The 22,294-nt window shown below is 42.4% G+C and overlaps 1 protein-coding gene and 1 pseudogene across 51 annotated transcripts in view; one reads left to right on the forward strand and one right to left on the reverse strand.

The window, feature by feature from the left end:
• Positions 1–22,294, reverse strand: part of LOC128930681 (uncharacterized) — a 159,307-nt gene that overhangs the window by 51,733 nt on the left and 85,280 nt on the right. Inside the window, exon 4 of one of the 50 annotated variants that reach the window (XR_013531468.1) lies at positions 15,543–22,167. The exons of the other annotated variants lie outside the window; for them this stretch is intronic. The gene's annotated coding sequence lies outside the window, so the exon portion shown is untranslated. Of the gene's footprint in view, positions 1–15,542; positions 22,168–22,294 lie in introns of those variants that run through there. 50 annotated transcript variants of the gene reach the window in all.
• Positions 11,863–14,637, forward strand: LOC118150626 (serine/arginine-rich splicing factor 11 pseudogene; annotated as a pseudogene). The gene has a single exon (XR_008478956.2). The product of XR_008478956.2 is annotated as a serine/arginine-rich splicing factor 11 pseudogene (transcript).

A 22,294-nucleotide genomic window follows, 5' to 3' on the forward strand; every position in this document is an offset into this window, starting at 1 on the left:
TTGATTGTTTCTTCCAGGAACTCATCTGGGGTGTGTGCAGGTCAGAGATTACCATGCCATTCATGGTGCCATCAGAACTTACAGCAGGCTATTATGTTCTGGGGCCCTAAAGAAATTTGAAAGGCCGTCTAGACCATAAGGACTTCAACTCCTAGGCAAGTCCTAATGCCATGCTTGGCTCAGGACCAGTGGACTCAGGGCATACGACCTAATGAGACACGAGCCAGGACATCCAAGCTTGTACCACCCCTCCCCCAACCCAGGCAGTGCACACTACAGCAACAAATGTGACTTATTCCTTTTGCTTGAAGAGAGGAGGAGGAAGAGTAAAGAGGACTTTGTCTTACATCTTGGATACCAGTTCAGCAACAGTAGGATAGAGCACCAGTCAGAATTGACAGAGACCTAGCTCTTGAATTACATTTCTAGATACACTCTGGGCCAGACCAGGGAATCTCCTGCCTGAAAGGAAAGAACCCAGTCCTGGTAGAATTCATCACCTGCTGACTCAAAAGCCCTTGGGCCCTAAGTGAACGTCAACAGAAGCCTGGCAGTACTCTCTGTGGGCCTGCGGTGGTAGCCACAGGGTGAGGTTTCTCTGCCTGTGGAAAGGGAAAGGCAGAGTGGGAAGGACTTTGTCTCATGGTTTCAGTCTCAGCTCAGCCACCTTAGAATAAAGAACCAGGTAAATTTCTAAGGTTTTTGACTCCAGTCCCTGGCTCCCAGACAGCATCTCTGGACATGCTAGGGCCTGAGGAACTTGTTGCCCTGAAGGGAAAGATACAAGCCTGGCTGGCTTTGCTACCTGCTGATTGTAGAGCTTTAGGATTTTGAGTGAACACAGGCAATAGCCAGGTAGTGTTGACAGTGGGCCGTGAGTGAGACCCAGTGCTTTGCTGCCTTTAGGTCTGACCCAGTGCAGTTCCAGTGGTGGTGGTCATAGGGATATGTCAGCCCACCCCCAGCTCCAAGTGGCTCAGCAGAGAAAGAGAGAGAGAGAGAGAGAGGCTGAGACTGCTTTTTGGAGAGAAACTACAGGTAGAGAATAAGAGCCTCTGTCTGGTAGTCCAGAGAATTCTTCCAGATCTTATCCAAGACCACCAAGGCAGTACCTTTATGAGTCTGCAACAACGATAGCATAACTGACTTGGAGTGTCCCCTAATACAGATACAGTTTAGATCACAACACTCACATCCTTTCAAATACCTGGAAAGCTTTCCCAAGGGTGGGTACAAACAAGCCCAGGCTGAGAAGACACAATAATATCTAAGTCTTCAATGCTTAGGTACTGACAAACATCTATAAGCATCAAGACCATCCAGGAAAACATGACCTCACTAAACAAACTAATTAAGGTACCAGGGGCCAATCCTAGAGAAAGAAAGATATGTAAACTTCCAGACAAAGAATTCAAAACAGTAGTTTGAGGAAACTCAAGGACAACACAAGAGAAAGAATTCAGAATTCTATTAGACAAATTTAATAACATGATTGAAATAAAAAATCAAGCAGAAATTCCACAGTTGAAAAATACAATTGACATAATGAAGAATACATCAGAGTCTATTAATCATGGAATTGATCAAGCAGAAGAAAAAAAATTACTGAGCTTGAAAACAAGCTATTTGTAAATACATAGAGGAGACCAAAAAATTAAAAAGAATGAAGCATGCCCACAAGATCTAAAAAATAGTCTCAAAAGGACAAAGCTAAGAGTTATTGGCCTTAAAGAAGAAGTAGAGAAATAGAGATAAAAAGTTTATTCAAAGGGATAATAATAGAGAACATTCCAAACGTACAGAAAGCTATAAATAGTCAAGTACAAGGTTATAGAACACCAAGCAGATTTAACCCAAAGAAGACTACCTGCAGGCATTGAATAAACTCTCAAAGGTCAAGGATAAAGAAAGTATCACAAAGTAGCAAGAGAAAAGGAATAAATAACATAAAATGGAGCTCCAATACATCTGACAGCAGACTTTCTGTGGAAACCATAAGGGCCAGGAGACAGTGGCACAATGTATTTTAAAGGCTGAAGGAAAAAACACTTTTACCTTAGAATAATATATTCAGTGAAAATATTCTTCAAACATGAAGGATAAATAAAAACTTTCCCAGACAAGGGATTTCATCAACACCAGACCTATCCAACAAGAAATGCTAAAGGGAGATCTTCAATCAGAAACAAAAGGACATTAATGAACAATAAGACATCATCTGAAGGTAAAAAACTCACTGGTAATAGTAAGTACATAGAATACCACTGAATATTATAACACTATAACTGTGGTGTGCTAACAATTCTTAAGTAGAAAGACTAAAAGATGAACTAAACAAAAACAATAACTACAACTTTCCAAGACAGACACTGCAATAATATGCAAATAGAAACAACAAAAAGTTAAAAAGTAGAGGGACAATTTCAGAGTGCAAAGTTTTTATTAGTTTCATTTTGCTTATTTGTTCCTTTATGCAAATGGTGTAAAGTTGTCATCAGCTTAAAATAATGGGTTATAAGATAGTATTTTCAAGCCTTGTGGTAACCTCAAATAAAAAAATATGCAAAGAATACACACACAAAAAAACCAAAACACCAGAAATTAAATCATCAGAGATAATCACCTTCACAAAAAGGAACACAGAAAGGAAAGAAGAGAAGACCACACCTAGAAAACAAATAACAAAATGGCAGGAGTAAGTCCTTACTGATCAATAACAACATTGAATGTTAATAGAATAAACTCTCCAATGAAAAGACAAAGTAGCCAAATGGAAGACAAAAAACAAAAAACAAGACCCAGTAATATGCTGCCTACAAGAAACATACTTCACCTACAAAGACACACATAGACTAAAAATAAAGGGATGGAAAAAGCTACTCCATGGCAATGAAAACTAATAAAGTTAGTTTTGTGGCTACAGTTAGACTAAATAGATTTGAAGACAAAAACTGTAAGAAGATGAGAGTATTCCTTCTCTTTTCAGGCCCGGTGGCTGTTGTAAAGCTCCCCAAGGTGAGGGGTGGCTCTGGGCCAGTGGGTTGGAAGACAGGGTGACCAGAGAAGAGGGGAAGTCTGAGGAGACTGACCATCAATCTGAACTGTGGGTGCACTACCTGGGTGCTGTGGGAGAGGCCAGTGTGTGTGGGGTGGGGAGGGCTGCTGCAGCCCCCAGGAACCACCTGTGAAGCTCTGGCTCCTCCCTCCATCTTCCTCCCCTTTCTCTTTCAGCCCCTTTTACAGGAACCTTGTCACACCTACACTTGCTCCCTCCCCTGCCTGGCCTTCCCACAGCTGCTGTGGCATGCTCTGCACTTGCCTCACCAGCTCTCTGCTCACTTTTCTCTCTCCCTTTCTCTCTCTGCTTTCTCTCCAACTGCCAGCTGATTGGGTCAGGCAAGTCCATCCTGTTCAAAAAGCCCCAGCCCCCTCTTTGACTTCTAAACAGATCCTCCCCCTTCTCATAGACCTCCTTTCCAAGCCTGCCTGGGCAGCTGTTCTATGACTTGACAGTGGCTCCCCCAGGCCCAAAGCCAGCCCCCTTAATCTGTGACTTAAGTCTGTTGTAGTGATGAGCTGACACATCCAGGTATGACCATTGCTGAAAACGTGTGCCCCCTCTGTGGTATGTCCCTGCTGTTCTATAAATATCTATATATTAATTCTTATATGTACATATATATATATATACACACACACCTACACATGGTTGACCACTTCGCCTCTACCATTGTGAATCAGTTACCATGCTGTCCTTGTGCAGTTCTGCGAGAAAGCTGTCCCCTGACATTGTCCCTCCAAAATGTGCCACCTCCAGTGAGCCTCCCTGTTGTTCCCAGCAAGTAGACAGCCAGCCCCCGCCATCCCTCCCTTCCCCCACCAAGCTTGGGGGTGCTGTGCAGGCAGCCATTGGCCTGACAGTCTCTATCAGTTTTGCTGTTCCTTGCCTGAGAGTCAAACCTATTTCTGGATGATGGGGAATGTGTCCTCTGCTGGCTGTGTTCTCTGCGGAGCTCTAGGAGAGGGGAAAGGCCAAGTCATTTCTAGGGTGAGGCTGGGAGCAGTGAAAAGGCCACACCCTTTCCAAGGGACACTTTTCCTGGAAAGCCTCTGGAGCTTAGCTGGCTCTCATCCTGTAAAGCTAGATCTGGCTACTAGGGGCCACAGCCATGAACTCAACTCCCATGAGGGAGCCTGTGGGGCAGCTGGCACTCTGGAGGGACAGACAGAACAGGCTATCAGGTGCAGACAGGAGAGGGAGGCAGGGAGACAAAATGGAAGATGCCTGGAGTAGATGAAAGTCGGTGCCCTTGGGTGGGGCTACTTGCCTTCCTGGCCACGGCTAGATCAGGTTTCTGAGCCTGCTGGTTGTCAGGGCCGAACTGTGCCCCATAGGCACCATGGCAGTCCCCGTGAAATCTAGCAGGTGTCACCAGGTAGCATACAGATAATAGGCCTGGAAGGTCCCCAACAGCACAGCTGGACATACCTAGACATTCTGGGGCTCCTTGTTCAGTGGCACAAACTCCAGAACCCAGTGAGGGAAACGGGAATACACCAGGCCGAGCCATGTGGCTAAATCCATTTATTCCAAAATAAAAAGCAAAATAAACAGGAGTGGCATCATCAGGGAGACATGCCCCATCCCCACCTCCTTCCTCTGTCCTATGCTATCGATAAACAAGTTTCCCAGTCGCAAATAATTATTAGAATCTCCTCCCCATGTGCCAGCTCCAACCTCTGCTAGGTGGAGGCTCTACCCCCTGGAATATACAAAATGTTACACAGATACAATATGTACACTGGGGAAAGGGGGCCACCCCAGCTGCCCATGCCCTTGCGTGGTCCACAGTTAGCCCCACCATCCTGCCTCTAAATAAGATGCCCCCCTGCCCAGGGAAAAGTTGCTTTGGTGAGAGGAAGGAGGCTATCAAGCCTCCTCCAAATCAACCAACTCCACCAGCCTCTGGCTCTTAAATAATAATCATCATCATCATCGAAAAATTTAAGGACTCAGCCAGCCCTGCTCAAGGTAGCAAAAGGCGTATTTGTTTCCCCCCATTAGACAGTGGTCCTGTCTTGCTACCCTAATAATGAAGGGGTGAGTGGGAAGGGGTGGTAGGTACATGGTGAGGGCAGTCTCCAGGCCCCCGCTTCTCCAGGCTTTGCTGATGGGGCCTGCTTTTATTTTTTATTCTATGACTTTTAAAAAAAATCTCATAACTTTCTTTCCATAATTTTATAACTTTACATAAAATTTTTCCTTTTATCCACAACTTTTTGGCCACAACTTTTCCACATTTTTTATCCCATAACTTTTAATCCTATAACTTTGTAGTTTGTCTTCTTTTAATAAACACTTGCATAGTTGAATCACAATTCTGTAAAAATAAACACAGATTATCTCATGCCAAGTGTGCCCAGCATTTGCAGAGTTTCAATACCTTTAATACGATAGTTTTCAAGACACACAAAATTTTAAGGCAAAAACAGCACTTTGTAACAATAACTTATTACATTATAGTAGCATCACAGCAGCAGTGAATAATGCTACTTTAGACAAAAGTCTCAGTATTTCCATTATACATTCTGTTTACAAGAATTCATAAATTGGTAAAATTAATTCTTAGGAAACTTGGCAAATGGCACTTCTTTCTACTTTTCCTTCCCCCCATTTCTTTTAAACTACAATATTCATATTTTAATATGATTTAAGTAATTTCAAAACATTAAGCTTTCAAAATGTTTTAAGTAATTTCAAAACATTAAGATAGTGGTTACTTTTTTAATGGTTATTTAAAAATAGCTCTAAGATAAACTTTTAGAGAAACTATATTATGGATAGGATAGGACTGACAATAAGGGCTTCTGGATTCTCAAAAAAAAAAAACCCTCCTCTTAGTGCAGAGCTCCTCTCAGTCTCCCAAAACTTGGCCTCACTGCTAATGATTCCTCACACCCGAATGTAGCCAATCTTCCAAGCCACTTCAGACAGAGAGCACTGTGAGTGACTGACAACGGGCACTTCTCCCTCTTTGCTGATGAGACCACTGAGGCTCATGGAGTTTATAAGACTTGTTGTCTCCTGGCACAGACCTCTTTCCCTCCGCCTCAAAGCCCTTCCATGCACCCACCTCCCTGGAACATTCTGAGCCACCCCGTAGCCCTCTGATGCCAGTCCTGCTCCCAGGACATGCCAGCACCATCTTACCCATTTGGTTTTTAAGGTGGGCAAGGCTCCTCTCCAGGTCCTGTATTCCATGTGCGTCCTGCCTCTTCTTCACCTTCAATGATCGAATCTGCCCAGAGGACAGGGGAAAGGGCCCTGGAGAGAGGGGCTGGTGGCTGAACAGCCTATCATCTCCCTCTCTGCCCTCACCTCCACAAAGCCCAGACCTGTGACCACCCCTGGCTGTACTATTCTCATTTTACAGGTGCCCAGAAAGATCCAGTAACCTATCTAAGTTGGGGGGCTGAAGGGTCAGGTCTCACTTCCTCTGCCATTTTTTGCTGTCACCAGGCCCTCTCTGCCTTCAGTTGTTCAGCATATTCATCTCTTTCCAGCTGGACTTTGTTAAGTGACTCATCACCTGCAAGACTGGGCACAGAAGTTAGGAAAGGCTGCCACTGGTCCTCACCTGCTCCTGGCCACCTGGGGTCATCTTCCTTCCACATCCTACCTTCTGCAAAGACTCACCTGAGTCACGTGTGCTTTTAGCAGTTCCTGCTCCTTTATAAACTACTGTAATTTCTATAAAAGTATAAATTGTTTATAACTCCTTTATAAACAAGGACAGATTCACAGCGGCTTGAGGACTGGATGGTGAAGAGTGAGTTTTGATCTGGGGAGCCCAGGCTATTCCACACAGTGCCCCTTAAAAGGGATAGGGCTGGGCTCAACATAGAACTCGGTCAGTAAAGATCAAAACATTTCCAAGCCCGTTGTCTGGTTTTTTAAAGAACTCAGTAAAGTTGGAAGGGATAGGGAAAGAGATCGCATTGCCAGCTAGATAACAGAGGCCCAAAGAGATCAGATCATATTGCTGTTGTTATTACTGTTATTACTACTACTATTGAAACCTTTATTAAGTGCTTCAGAAGGGACCATCCTAACAATCCCATTTAACCTCACAACCACCATGTGAGACAGTTATTATGATTACCTCTATTGTGTAGATGAAAAACATAGAGTATTAGAGATTAAGTGCTTTCCTAAGATCACATACATAGAGCTGGGATTTGAACACCCAAGTCTATCCGATTCTCTAAGCCTTTTTTTTTTTTTTTTTTGCTGGGGGTGAGGGCACAGATAGGAAGGAGAAAATTAATCTTTTGTTCACTTTTTGAAAGGATGATACATTTGCATAGTCCAAAAATCAGAAGGTACAGAAGGGAACCCTTTCTGTCACCCTGTTGCTGAGTTTTTTACAAATCCATGCAGACATGCTTTATGTGTATCATAGTACATATACACACAAATGTTTCCTCTCTCTAAACAAATGGTAACATATTAAAGTTACTCTTCTGTGCTTTGACGTACAAGTACCCAATCCCCCACCTAGGATCTGGCCAAGGCCAAAGCCAGGTAAGGGAGGGCAGGCACTTGGACTCTGAGCTCTGTGTCTAGTGCTGGCTCCTCACAATGCCCTTCAACTCATCCACAGCAGCCCCAAGCGGAAACTGGAGCCCAGGACTGGCAGCATAAAATCAGGGGAACCCACTGGACTCTTGCCAATAACTTGATGGTGTTATTCAGTTGACTGGTTGTGATGGAGCTCGAGTCCAGGCCTATTGGTAGCTGTTTGTATGGGCTCTGAGGTGCATAGAGAGAGGGGGAGTTGGAGGAGGATTGGGGGAAGAGGTAGAGAGAACAATCATTAGGGTTGGGGTATGTTGCGGCTGTCTGGGCTGGCACAGGGGCACCCAGCCGCCACTGTGGGATGAGGTTGGAGGACTGGCCTGCAGGGTGACTGAACATTGACCCAGGGCCTCTTACCTCCAGATCCTTCAGGGTAACAGATGACAAAGGGCCCTGGATACCTGTTGCTGACTACAAGAGATGACAGTGCACATGGAGATATTCTGTCCCCCTCAGTGTCCAAGCCCTCTGACTGACTACCTTTCTTCCACATCAGCTGGCAACATTTTCTGTTCTGCCTATTTCAGGCCCTTTATCCCATAACTCCTTTGTGCCAGCTTCTCTCATGGGAGTTCTTCTCTCCCACCTTCTCACCCTGGGGCCCGTTCAGTGACCCTTAAAGGACAGCCTGATGGCAAATAACTGTTCTCATTGGCCTGGCTTCCCCTTGAGACTGGGGATAAGGAAAACCAAACAGCAATGACCATTTCCTGGGTGTCCTGGGGTGTTTACAGTAGGCCATGTGCATGGGGTTAACATAAAAACAACAATAATAAATCTCACTTAACCTTCACAAATGGAAGTCAAACAATACCACCTCTATTTCACAGACGTGAAAGTAGAGGCCCAAGAAGCTCGAGCAACTTGCCCTAAATCACATCCCTAGCAGACGGAGAAGCAGGATTCAAACCCAGAATTCTTAACCAGTACCCAGAAGTTCTTCCACAATCTTACTAATTACCCTCTACTTCCCTTTGTGCCTCTTTTCCCCAGAAGCCTGGCCAGCCACGGCTCACAGCCCCAGGTGACTGGCAACCAACAGAAGTGGCTGTCTCAGGGCTTTTTTTTTTCCCTCCTCACTCCTGCTGAACAAGGCTGTTCCTCTGTTGAAATTTTTTTAACTGTGGGAAAGAAGAGCAGTAATACCCATGAGAACTACAAACCCCTACAGTCACAACCTACTTTACAGTTTTTACAAAATACTGTTATATACCATCTGATTTAATGCCACCAACAATTCTACAAGGTGTTGTCACAATAACTTAGTGACAGAGGGATTGATATTATAGCTTTAAAAAAAAAAAAAGAAAAAGGCAATACTGGAACTTAAACCCAGTCTTCTGACTCCAAGCTCTGGGGTTTTGCCACAAATCCATAGCTGCCAGAGACCAAAACCAGAGGCAGAGGTAGAAAAGTCAACATTAAGTAGGCAAGAACTGTACACTGTGTGGTTTAGTCATACACCTTCACACATCTGTTAGTGTTAAGAAGGGCACCAGTACCTCTCATACTTTTATATCAATGTGTCCTCAGGGCAGAAGGCAGCCTTTCCGTTAAATCTGGGAATTCATCAGAAAGAGGTCAACCCAAGCCTCATTTCAGAGATGTCTGCTATATTCTTAGAAACCTATGTGACTGTCATCCCTAAGTACAGTCGTATTTTTTCTCTCTCAAGAGAATCAAGGGAAACCAATGCTTCAGAAAGATGTTTCGCATTTATCCTGTGGCACTCATAGTACCCCAAGATGAGATGATATGAGGAAGATTCAAGCTGTCAAGTTCAGTTTCCCAAGATCTGTTCCACAGATGAGCAGATCTCATTCCAGAGGCCACTGACTGAAGGGCAGTCTGGTCCCAGAATCATGGAGAAAGAAACATTAAAATCTCTCTGGAGAGTTGAAGCCTGGGAGAAAAATCAAACCAAACACATTCTCCCATTGCCATTTAGAGACAACGTCAACGTTTTGTGCTCAAGGGGGAAGTGTAGGCTTTTCACATTGTCACTGTCTATAGTAAGGGGGTAAGGTAGCCTCAAACCTCTTGCTCCTAGATCCGATAGTCCCAATTGCCCTTCTAGCTGGAAATTTGTTGGGTGACCAGAGAAACCAGAAATGGGGTGAGAAGGCTTAGGGGACTGGGTGGTAAAATCAAAGGCTGGTCTTGCAGCAGTAATGACAGTTCCTAGTGGGACTGTGACATCAATACATTCCACTCTTCCCGGGGGAGGGGACATTAGTGATGCCTGAGTCACTGCTTCACAATGCGGGGAGGGGGACACAGGGCTGGGACCCAGATCCTTGGAGATGCCAGCCCAAAGAACCCAGGGAGGTTGAGCTTGGGGCAGGAGGGGAGGGCAGACTGCAGCAGGGAGCCCCAGGAGCCACCAGCAGCAAGGGTGGGGGCTGGGGCACCCAGGTCCTTAGAGACGTAAGCCCAAAGAGCCAAGGGAGGTCAGGCTTGGGGAGGCAGGAAGTGAGGGCCAAGTATGGAGTGAGGAACCTGAGGCACCCTCCCAAAGTCACCCTGGAGTAAATGGCCAAGGCAGGGGCTAAGTTGCTTGCTGAAGGGGTGGGGCTGACTGACAAAGAGTTTGATGGGGGGATCCCAGAGGCACTGGGATTGGGGGGGCCCAATCCAATGTGCCTCGGAAGTGATATTGACTCTGACAGTTGTCTTGCCGTCAAAAGGGGATCTGTGACTGGGTTGGGGGGCCATCACCTGGTGTGTTTTACCTTTTTCCTTGCTGCGGCCAATTTGCTCTTTCGAGCTTCTTCTGACAGACATCATGGGGTGGGGAGGGAGGTGGGGTTGCGGCCACATAAGTGAAATACCAGGGAGGCCTACTAAATGCCTCCAGTCACCTACCAGGCAGCTGTGTGACTGGGCCAGAGGAGGTATAACCAGGGTCCCACGAGAATGCAGAACAGGGGTGTGGCCTTACTGCTCCAAGCCCATTGGGGAATGAGAAAGATGAAAGAAAAAGGAGGCATGGCCAGGCAGGAGCATGTCCAAAAGGACCTGTTGCATCACAAGGAATGCTGCCCATGCAACTGCTTTCCCCACCCACTTCAGGAGAGGGCAGGGGCTGGCTTTTGCCTTAAAAGCTTTAAAACTTAAAAAAATAAACTTTAATATGTGTATGCTTCAAGAGCAAAGGCAAAAAAAAAAGCTTTTTGTTTTTATTTAGTTGGTATTTTATTTTCTATTGAGATGGTGTGTCACTCTTGCCCAGGCTGGAGCGCAGTGGCGTGCAAATCTATGCAAGGTCTATGACTTTGATCTACATTTTCCATCTTCAAATGGAGTACAATAATTACCAGTATTACCTCAGTTGACATACTAATCCTATAAAAATGAAAAAGCAATAGCATGCTTAACGATTAATGAAGCAGACTGTATTATCCAACATTCTAAGAAGATAAAATAGTCAGGAAGGTTTTTTTTTTTTTGTAAAAACATTTGTCAACATTATCGTTAAGATTTTTTTAAAAACAAGAACTATGTCTAATATCTTTAAAAATACTAAGCTTTTGGGCCGGGTGTGGTGGCACATGCCTGTAATCCCAGCACTTTGGGAGGCCAAGGCGGGTGGATCACCTGAGGTCAGGAGTTCAAGACCAGCCCGGCCAACATGGTGAAATGCCGTCTCTACTAAAAATACAAAAACTAGCCAGGCGTGGTGGTGAGTGTCTGTAATGCCAGTTACTTGGGAGGCTGAGGCAGGAGAATCAATTTAACCCAAAAGGCAGAGGTTGCAGTGAGCCAAGATCACGCCATTGAACTCCAGCCTGGGCGACAGAGCAAGACACCATCTCAAAAAAAATAAAATGAAGTATAAAGTAAATAAAAACAAGCTTTTAATTTAATAAGCACTCAAAGCTCTTTACCAGTTTAAAACAAATACAAGGCCTAGTTTTCTAGAATCACCTGGCCTCTCTAAGCCTTGCAAATAAAATTAAATTTCTCACTTGATATGGCTATGACTTGTGATCATGAAAACCAAGAAATGTTTTACATCACTGTATTGCTTATTACCTGAATCCATACTAGGCTGGGATCAAGGGTTCAATCTTTTATGATTTGCTCCAAAACCTCTGTGCTTATCCCAGACCAATCTAAGTTTTATTCTACAGTTCTGTAATTTACAGTTAGTAGTCAAGAGTGGTTCTCAAATATGTAGTCTCTGGACTAGAAAAACCGGCAGCACCCAGTAATTTTTTATAAATACAAATTTTCAAGCCCCACCCTGGACCTGGTGAATCAGAAACTCTGGAGTAGGGCTCAGCAATCTGTGCTGCAGTCATCCCTCCAGGTGTTCAAGAACCTCTGGCACACAGCAGGTAGAAAAATGTGTTTACTTCTATAGGTCCAAAGGCAAGGGTATACTATGTTCTGTCTTGATACGAAACAATGACATGCAATTAAAACATAAATCTCCTTCCTATTCCCATCCTCCATCCAATGTGTTTTATTTTATGAGTTCAATAAGAAAACAAGTGGCAATCAGAGATTTAGTCTAAAAAGTGTATTTACAATATTAGTTCTCATTCAGAGAACTGATTTTAAAAAGTGTCTGCACAATAAAACTCTCAGGCACACTAGGAGTGCTATAATAAAACACCAAGTAGATCAGAATGTCCAAATTTTCTAGAGAAGAAAAGTGGAATCATTGGCTAATATTTTTAAATTGCATTCAACAGGAAATTTAAGTTTTGAGTTTTTTTAACCTTTGTACTTCTCAGAAAATAGGATTAAACCAGAACACTTCATTCTTTCAAAGCCTCTAGCCTGGCAAAGTTTTACTGTATTACTTCTTGCTTCCAATGAATATAAAGCAGAGTCCTGGTAGGCACATTTTGTATACCTGCAATAATGCAGAAGTGAACAGTTCCATCTGTTCAATATGAAAACAAAAGTCCCGTAAACCTCTTATGGTGAGTATAATACTTCAGCACTAGCACCAAAGTCTCAAATACAAAAAGATACCAAGAACACCACTAGCAAACAAAAGTGAGCTCTCAACCAGGAGCAGTAGTTCATGCCTGAAATCCCAGCACTTTGGCAAGCCATGGTGGTAGGATTACTTGAAGTCAGGGATTCAAGACCAGCCTGGGAAGCATAGCAAATTCACATCTCTACAAATTTTTTTTTTTTTTTTCAGGATAAAAATTAAGTGAAACGTGACTTTGGAGCTTGGCCAGAAAATAGGCAATGGAGACATAGGCACTTCCCACAAGAATAAAAATGGCAATAAGCATATCAAAAAGATTCAAAAGCACTAGAAACCAAAGAAATATCATGAAAACAATCAGATTTTCTGCTTAAAGACCAGCAAAGTCTCTTCCCCTCCTCCACAGCATGTGGCGGTCGGGGGCAGGAAGGAGAAACAGCCGCGGTGGCAGAAGCAGTAGTAGCAGAGGCTGTAGCATCGGACACCCTCCTCTCCCATGAACCAGTTCCTCTTCCCCCTTCTTCCCACTGTTTGTTGTGTGTTTGATGTGTTAAAGCAGGAGCGAGGAACCGAGTAGCACCATGAGCAACACTACCGTCGTACCTAGCACTGTGGGTCCGGGCCCAAACAGCGGGTCTGGTGGCAGTGGTGGTGGCAGAGGTGGCAGCACCGAGGTAATCCAAGTAACTAACGTCTCCCCAAGTGCTAGCTCTGAGCAGATGCGAACTCTCTTCGGTTTCCTAGGCAAGATCGACAAACTGTACCTCTTCCTGCTGGATGATTCACTTTTGCCAGTCTCATCTCATGTCTGCTTTGTTAAATTCCATGATCCAGACTCAGTAGCTGTGGCACAGCTTCTGACAAACACTGTATTCATTGACAGAGCTTTGACAGTTGTACCATATGCAGAAGGAGTTATTCCTGATGAGGCTAAGGCTTTGTCTCTGTTGGCACCAGCTAATGTAGTGGCAGATCTTCTGTCCAATGGTGGACTTCTGCCTACTCCTAACCCACTTACCCAGATTGCCGCTGTTTCACTGGCTATTTTGGGGGCTCCTACTCTTGATCCTGACCTTGCTGCACTTGGGCTTCCTGAAGCAAACTTGAATTCTCAGTCTCTTGCAGCAGATCAGTTGCTAAAGCTTATGAGTACTGTTGATCCCAAGTTGAATCATGAGGTATTCGATTTTACCAAGTCTGAAATCAGATGCCTCTAGTAAAGAAATAAAGGAAGCTATGAAAAGAGTACAAGAAGCACAGTCCGTAATTTCTGCTGCTATAGAACCAGTTAAGAAAGAAGAAAAAAAGAAGGCATTCAAGATCAAGATCAGATTCTAGGAGGAAGAGGACTCCCTCATCTTCTAGACACAGGTGGTCAAGAAGCAGATCGAGACAGCAATCACATTCTAAGTCTAAGAGTTGGCGACAGTCCAAAAGCCCATGGCGGAGAAGATCTCATTCCAGAGAGAGGGGTAGAAGGTCAGGAGCATATCAAAAACGAGAGACAAAAAGAAAGAAGACAAAGAAAAGAAACGTTCAAAAACACCACCAAAAAGTTACAGCACAGCCAGACATTCTAGAAGTGCAAGCAGAGAGACGACAATGCAGAAGCAGAAGTGGAACAAGATCTCCTAAAAAGCCTCGGTCTTCTAAAAGAAAATTGTCTCCCTCACCATCCCCTAGGAGACATAAAAAGGAGAAGAAGAAAGATAAAAACAAAGAAAGAAGTAGGGATGAAAGAGAACGATCGACAAGCAAGAAGAAGAAAAGCAAAGGTAAGGAAAAGGACAGGGAAAGAAAATCAGAGTAATAAAGATGTAAAACAGGTTACACAGGATTATAATGAAGAGGAACAGGGGTATGACAGTGAGAAAGAGAAAAAAGAAGAGAAGAAACAAACAGAAACAGGTTCCCCTAAAACAAATGAATGTTCTGTGGAAAAGGGAACTGGTGATTCACTAAGAGAATCCAAAGTGAATGGGGATGATCATCATGAAGAAGACATGGATATGAGTGACTGAGTACTGCCTCTCTTGGAATCCAACTGTATACCTGCATCAGTGTCATTCCTGTAATTTCCTAATGCTGTATTTGTTCATCTCAAATCTAGATGTATACAGCTCTGAGTTATAAATGATTATAAAGCTCCTGTTACTGATATTAGTTATTTACATCAAAAAGGTTTTAGAAAATGGTACAAGGTAACCAATTCTTGTCATGGTGAAATCTGATTGAGTAACCAAGCAGTTTTACTATTCTGGTGCTGCTTCATAACAAAAATGAAAAGCTGCATGTGTCTACAGCAGGCATGGATTGTTTATGTCATATGATCTCCTTTATTAAGTAAGTTCACTTACAGTATTTCTATAATTTGATTCATTGCTGTAATATAACAATGCAGGAAATGCACTGATTGCATGTTATTGTAGCAAGAATATCCTAAATGTCATTAAAATCCTTCAACATGATGGATCTACTTATGGTCTTGTTTGTTGACATGACAAATTAACATTCTTACAGTTACATCTGGAAATGAGAATTTGAAATAGATAATTCTTTAAGTTTGTGGCAAAATTTTTGTGGCTTTTGTTTAACTTTGAAAGGTTATTATGCACTAACCTTCTTTGGTGGCTAATTAGGGTTGAAATACAAAATCAAGATTTCAAATAAATCTGTCTTTGGCAGTGAGTAAACAGCATTAATTTGAAATAGAGTTGTATACTTTTTCATAAGATGTTTGGGAATTTTTTTTCCTGAAGTTAATAATTTATTCCATATCTACATCAGTGAAAGTTATCTACCTATCCTAGGTCCATCTTAAAAGGAAAAGAAAAAAACATCTCTTGCCATTATTTTGAATTTTCAGTAATTTGTTTTAAGTTCAGTGTTGGAAAAAAGGGGTAGTGCGTTTTAAATTGCCCTTCATATGCTTTTAAAATAAGACAAATCTACTTGATAATGTACCTTTTATTTGATCTCAAGTTCTATAAAATCAATAAATTTATGTTACTGCAGTAGTAATCTTACTTACACACAGTGATTTCATGTTATATATACAAAATAGGCAACGGCTTTCTTAGTTACAGAAGTTTCAAGCTTCATTTTTGTGCAGTAAAAACAAAAGTAGGCTACAGTCTGCGTCATGTTGACGTACAGTTTCTGAAATTGTTTTACAAAACTTTGATAATAAAACCCTTAAATTTATGTTCATGTTCCTATAAAACTGTATTTGTATTTATTTACGCTATTCAATGTATGACATTTACCTCATTCATTTCACATATTCTTTCCCTTTCTGTCCACGTTTCAGTATAGTAAAAAGAGGAATTCGAAAGAAAGAAAGAAAGAAAGAAAGAAAAAGAAAGAACGAACGAACAGACCAGACCAGCAAAGAGGACAAATGGAATGAAGAAACTGCAGCTCTGTCCCTATTGGTAGAAGTAGAAACTGACCCAATTTTCCTCCAGGATCATTTGAAACTTTCTATTAAAAACCCTAAAACCATTTTATGTTATTTTCCTCCAGAAATTCTACTTCTATGAATTCAGTCCAAAAACGCTTCCTCAAGTCCATAAAAAGTATATATAAGTAAATTTACTTCTGGGGTGGCAATGATTAACTTAATATACATCTAGCTATTAAAAACGATGAGGGGAGAAGATCCAAGATGGCCAATTAGGAGCAGCTCAGGATTGCAGCTCCCAGTGAAAGTACAGAGGGTGAGTGGACACCACATTTCCAGACGGATTTTTATTGCCCACAGACCAGGAGATTCCCAGGCAGAGGAGCCCCACGGGTCAGCAAAGCGGCAGTTCTCTGTACAAAATACACTGGTCTGGGTGCCCTATTAAGCTGGTGACTGGAACTCTGGGAAGGCAGAGTCGTCCATTCATCTGATTCAAAAGGGGACTGAAACAGGGAGCCAGGCCAGGAGATTCCCAGGCAAAAAAGCACCACGAATCTCAGCGTGGCTGTTTCAGCTGGTGCAGTGGGTCACCACATGGGAAATCACACAGATCCCAGCACCTTTTCAACAGGCAACTGGAACACCTGAGAGACAAACGTTCAACTAAAAAAAAAGTCTCTGAGGCAGAGAGCCAGGTGATCAGGCTCAGCTGGTCCCACCCCCACCAAAAAAAAAAAAAAAAAAAAACAAAGAAAACAGCAATTGGAAACACTCTGGGTTGAGAGTTTCACAGCAAGCACAGCTGAACCAGGGACGATCCAGCTCTCCTGGGAAGGGGCGTCCACCATCAGTGAGGTACTCCATCACAACAAAGGTAGCCCACTGTTGCTGAGGCAACCCACCATTACAGAGAAAGTCTGGCATTACAAAGCTGGGCCACAACTGCCCAAGAAGTTCTGACTACACCCATATAAACAGGACTGCAGGGAAGTTCACATGGCAACTGGGTGGAGTGCACAGCAGCTCAGCAAAGCTTCTGCAGGCAGTGACCAGGCTGCCTCCTTGCTGGGCAGGGCAGCCCTGAAAAAAAGGCAGCCACACAATGGAAACTCATAAACAAAGCCCTAATTCACCAGGAAAGAGCACCTGGGAAAAGAAAAGGGGTTTAACAGTTCTGCTGCAGCAGACTTAAACGTACCTGCCCAGCAGCTCTGAATGAACAATGGAGCTCACAGCTCAGCACTTGAGCTCCTAAAAAGGACAGACTGTCTCCACAAGCAACTCCCTGACCCCCGTATATCCAAAGAGTCACTTCATAAAGGAGAGATCAGACTGATATTTAGCAGGCATCCTGCTGGGACAAAGATAGGAAAAGAAACTAGTAGCAACCCTTACTGTTCTGCAGCTGCTGCAGGTGATCCCCAGGCAAGGAGGGCCTGGAGTGGACCTCAGCAGTCCTACAGCAGAGGGGCCAGACTGTTAGAAGAAAAACTAAGAAACAGAAATAACTTCATCATCAACAAACTGGACGTCCACTCAGAGACCAAATCTGAAAGTCAGCAACTACAAAGACGACAGGTGGACAAATACACAAGGATGGGAAAAAAACAGCGCAAAATGGATGAAAACACTCAAAACCACAACACCTCTCCTCCTACAAGGGATCACAACTCCTAACCAACAAGGGAACAAGGATGGATGGAGAATGAGTGTGACAAAATGACAGAATCAGGCTTCAGAGGGTGGGTAATAAGAAACTTCTGTGAGCTAAAAGAACATGTTCTAACCCAATGCAAAGAAACTAAGAACATTGAAAAAAGATTTGAAGAAATTATAACAAGAATGGACAACTTAGAGAGGAATATGAGTGAATTGATGGAGCTGAAAAACAACATTAGAACTTTGTGAAGCATGCACAAGTTTTAACAGCCGAATTGACCAAGCAGAATAAAGGATATCAGAGGTCGAAGATCAACTCAATGAAATAAAATAAGAAGGCAAGATTAGAGGAAAAAGGGTGAAAAGGAATGAACAAGTCTCCAAGAAATAGGGGACTATGTTAAAAGACCTAAACTAAGTTTCATAGGTGTACCTGAATGTGACAAAGAGAATAAATCCAAGCTGGAAAATACTCTTCAGAATATTATTCAGGAAAACTTCCCCAACCTAGCAAGGCAGGCCAATATTCAAGTCCAGGAAATACAGAGAACACAACAAAGATATTCCTCAAGAAGAGCAACTCCAAGGCACATAACTGTCAGATTCACCAGGGTTGAAATGAAGGAGAAAATGCTAAGGGCAGCCAGAGAGAGAGGTCGGGTTACCCACAAATGGAAGCCTATCAGACTCACAGCAGATAGCTCTCAGCATAAACCCTACAAGCCAGAAGAGAGTGGGGGCCAATATTCAACATCCTTAAAGAAAAGAATGTTAAACCCAGAATTTCATATCCAGCCAAACTAGGCTTCATAAGTGAAGAAAAAATAAAATCCTTTGCAAACAAGCAAGTACTCAGAGATTTTGTCACCACCAGGCCTGCTTTACAAGAGCTCCTGAAAGAGGCACTACACATAGAATGGAACAACCAGTACCAGCCACTCCAAAAACATACCAAATGGTAAAGAGCATCAACACAATGAAGAATCTGCATCAACTAACGGCAAAACAGCCAGCTAGTATCAAAATGGCAGTATCAAATTCAAACATAACAATATGAACCCTAAATGTAAATGAACTAAATGCCCCAAAGAAAAGACACAGACTGGCAAATTGGATAAAAAGCCAAAACCCATCGGTGTGCTGTATCCAGGAAACCCATCTCACATGCAAGTATACAAAGGCTCAAAATAAAGCAATGGAGGAAGATTAACCAAGCAAATGGAGAGCAAAAAAAAGCAGGAGTTGCAATTCTTGTCTGTGATAAAATAGACTTTAAAGCAACAAAGATCAAAAGAGACATAGAAGAACATTACATAATAGTAAAAGGATCAATGCAACAAGAAGAGCAAAGGATCCTAAATATATAGGGACCCAATACAGGAGCACCCAGATAATACATAAGGCAAGTTCTTAATGACTTACAAAGAGACTTAGACTGCCACACAATAGTAGTGGGAGACTTTAAAAGCCCATTGTCAATATTAGATATATCAACCAGACAGAAGATTAACAAGGATATCCAGGACTTGACCTCAGACCTGGAACAAGCAAACCTAATAGACATTTACAAAACTCACCACCCCAAATCCACAGAATATACATTCTTCTCAGCACCACATCACACCTACTCTAAAGTTGACCACATAATAGGAAGTAAATCACTCCTCAGCAAATGCAAAAGAATGGAAATCATTAAAAGTCTCTCAGACCACAGTGCAATCAAGGTAGAACTCAGAATTCAGAAACGAACTCAGAACCGCACAGCTTCATGGAAACTGAAAAATGGCTCTTGAATGCTGACTGCATAAACAATGAAATGAAGGCAGAAATAAAGATGTTCCTCAAAACCAACGAGAACGAAGACATAACACACCAGAATCTCTGGGACAGATTTAAAGCAGTCCCTAGAGGAAAATACATACCAATAAGTGCCCACATGAGAAGCAAGGAGAGATCTAAAACTGACACCCTATCATCAAAATTCAAAGAGCTAGAGGAGCAAAAAATCAAAAAAATGCAACACCTAGCAGAAGAGAAGAAATAACTAAGATCAGAACAGAACTCAAGGAGATAGAGGCAGAAAAAAACACTTCAAAAAAATCAATAAATCCAGGAGCTGGTTTTCTGAAAAGACCAACAAAGTAGACAGACTGCTAGCTGGATTAATAAAAATGAAAAAGAGAATAACCAAATAGATGCAAAAAGAAAAAAAAAACGATAAAGGGGATATCACCACAGATTCCACAGAAATTCAAACCATCATCAGAGATTATTACAAACAACTCTATGCACATAAACTAGTAAACCTGGAAGAAATGGATAAATTCCTGGACACGTGCCTCCTCCCAAGCCTAAACCAGGAAGAAGTCGAAACCCTGAATAGACCAATAATAAGACCTGAAGGTGAGGCAGCAAATGAAAGCCTACCACACAAAAATAGCCCAGGTCCAGATGGGTTCACAGCCGAATTCTACCAGACACACAAAGAGGAGCTGGTACCATTCCTTCTGAAACTATTCCAAATAACCCAAAAAGAGGGAATCCTTCCCAAATCATTTTATGAGACCAACATCATCCTGATACCAAAACCCAGCAGAGACTCAACAAGAAAAGAAAACTTCAGGACAATATCCATGATGAACATATTGCAAAAATTTTCAATAAAATACTAGCAAGCCGATTGCAACAGCATATCAAAAAGCTTATCCACCACGATCAAGTACGACTCATCGCAGGGATGCAAGGCTGGCTCAACATAGGCAAGTCTATAAACGTAATTCACCACATTAACAGAACCAAAGACAAAAACCACGATTATCTCAACTGACGCAGAGAACGCCCTTGACAAAATTCAACAGCCCTTTATGATAAAAACCCTCAATGAACTAGGTATTGATGGAACGTATCCCAAAATAATAAAAGCTATTTTATGACAAACCAGCAGCCAATATCATACTGAATGGGCAGAAACTGGAAGCATTCCCTTTGAAATCTGGCACTAGACAAGGATGCCCTCTCTCACCACTCCTATTCAACATAGTACTGGAAGTTCTAGCCAGAGCAATCAGGCAAGAAAAAGAAATATAGGGTATTCAAATAGGAAAGGAGGAAGTCAAACTGTCTCTACTTGCAGACCACATGATAATATACCTAGAAGACCTGATCGATTCAGCCCAAAATCTCCTGAAACTGATAAGTAACTTCAGGAAAGTCTCAGAATACAAAATCAATGTGTAAAAAATCACAAGCATTCGTATACACCAATAACAGACTTAAAGAGAGATAAATCAAGAACAAACTGCGATTCACAATTGCTACAAAGAGAATAAAATAACTAGGAATACAACTAACAAGGAAGGTAAAGGACTTCTTCAAGCAGAACTACAAACCACTGCTTAACAAATAAGAGAGGACACAAACAGATGGAGAAACATTCCATGTTCATGGTTAGGAAGAATCAATATCGTGAAAATGGCCATACTGCCGAAAGTAATTTACAGACTCAATGCTATCCCCATCAAGCTACCAATGACCTTCTTCACAGAACTGGAAAAAACCACCTTAAACTTCATATGGAACCAAAAGAGAGCCCACATAGCCAAGTCAATTCTAAGCAAAAAGAACACAGTGGGAGGCATCACACTACCAAACTTCAAACTATACTACAAGGCCACAGTAATGAAAACAGCATGGTACTGGTACCAAAAGAGAGATATAGACCAATGGAACAGAACAGAGGCCTCAGAGGCAACACAACACATCCACAACCATCCGATCTTTGACAAACCTGACAAAAACAAGCAATGGGGAAAGGATTCCCTGTTTAATAAATGGTGTTGGGAAGACTGGCTAGCTATGTGCAGAAAGCAGAAACTGGACCCCTTCCTGACACCTCACACTAAAATTAACTCCAGATGGATTAAAGACTTAAACATAAGACCTAACACCATAAAAACCCTAGAAGAAAATCTAGGCAAAACCATTCAGGACATAGGAGTAGGCAAGAACTTCATGATCAAAACACCAAAAGCACTGGCAACAAAAGCCAAAATAGACAAATGGGACCTAATCAAACTCCACTGCTTCTGCGCAGCAAAACAAACAATCATTAGAGTGAATCAGCAACCAACAGAAGGGGAAAAAATTTTTGCAGTTTACCCATCTGACAAAGGGCTGATATCCAGAATTTACAAAGAACTAAAACAGATTTACAAGAAAAAAACAAGCCCATTCAAAAGTGGGTGAAGGATATGAACAGACACTTTACAAAAGAAGACATATATGAGGCCAAAAACATATGAAAAAATGCTCATCATCACTGGGCATTAGAGAAATGCAAATCAAAACTACATTGAGATACCATCTCACGCCAGTTAGAATGGTGATCATTAAAAATTCTGGAGACAATAGATGCTGAAGAGGATGTGGAGAAACAGAACACTTTTACACCATTGGTCGGAGTGTCAATTAGTTCAACCATTGTGGAAGACAGTGTGGCGATTCCTCAAGGACCTAGAAAGAAAAATTCCATTTGACCCAGCAATCACATTACTGGGTATATATCCAAAGGACTATAAATTGTTCTACTATAAGGACATGCATACGAATGTTCACTGCAGCACTGTTTACAATAGCAAAG

This window comes from Callithrix jacchus, chromosome X, assembly GCF_049354715.1.
Source record: "Callithrix jacchus isolate 240 chromosome X, calJac240_pri, whole genome shotgun sequence".
In the NCBI taxonomy this organism is placed as follows: Eukaryota; Metazoa; Chordata; class Mammalia; order Primates; family Cebidae; genus Callithrix; species Callithrix jacchus.